We start from the raw sequence: 1,097 nt of genomic DNA, 5'->3' as shown, positions 1-1,097 counted from the left end.
CCTCATTCCCATCCCACCTCCCAGCCCTCACCGCTGCACCCCAACCCTCTGCCCCAGCCCAGAGCCCCCCACACACCCCAAACCCCTCATGAAGAAGTGGGATTTTTACCCATGAAAGCTTATGCCCAAGTAAATCTGTTAGTCTTTAAGGTGCCACTGGACTCCAGGACTCCTTGTTGTATTTATTAATGAAGTGTCAATAAAAGGTGAGAATCTGATCGTGTCAGTGTCACACTAGAGGGCGCTGTGATGGTTTTAAATTTGTCATCTAAACCCAGCCACCACCTAGCAGGTGTTTTAACCTCTTCTTCTCTTACCATTGCTCATTATCAGAGAAGGGGGGAGAGAGAGTGAGGAATAGAAACAGAGACCCAGTGACTGAAGCAAACATTTCTTTGCTTCTTGCTTGGCTCTGTCAGTTATTTGGGTACAAACTCACCCACCACCCACTGTCTCTCTGGGGCTCAATGGGGGAGGAAAAGCTCAGTTGTCAGTGGTAGCTGGGCAGCTTGGGACATTACTGTGAGCTGGGACCCCAGACTCACTCCCCATCCAGTTCCATCCTGTCCTGTGCACCCCAAACCCTTCCCCTGTGTGATTCCTGCTGCAGCTCACATTCCCCAAGACCTCCCCCCACCCCAGACCCCTCTCCTACATTCCCCATCTGGACCCTCAGTGCCCCTCAGACACTTTCTAAGAACAGAAGATCGGCCAGACTGGGTCATACCAGTGGTCCATCTAGCCCAGTGTCCAGTCTTCTGACAGTGGCCAATGCCAGGTGCTCCAGAGGGAATGAACAGAACAGGTGATCATGAAGTGATCCATCTCCTGTTGCCCATTTCCAGAATCTGGCAGACAGGGGCTAGGGACACCTCAGAGCATGGTTTTGCATCCCTGCCCATTCTGGAAGCTAATAGCCATTGATGGACCTATCCGCCATGAACTTATCTAGTTTTTTAAAAACCCTGTTATAGTCTTGGTCTTCACAACATCCTCTGGCAAGGAGTTCCACAGGTTGACTGTGCGTTGTGTGAAGAAATACTTCCTTTTGTTTCTTTTAAACCTGCTGCCTATTAATTTCATTTGGTGACCCCTAG

This window comes from Terrapene carolina, unplaced genomic scaffold (genome assembly GCF_002925995.2).
Source record: "Terrapene carolina triunguis isolate 2854851 unplaced genomic scaffold, T_m_triunguis-2.0 Scaffold33146, whole genome shotgun sequence".
NCBI classification, from domain to species: domain Eukaryota; kingdom Metazoa; phylum Chordata; order Testudines; family Emydidae; genus Terrapene; species Terrapene triunguis.
The sequence above is the reverse complement of the archived record's forward strand: the minus strand, read 5'-3'. Positions refer to the sequence as shown.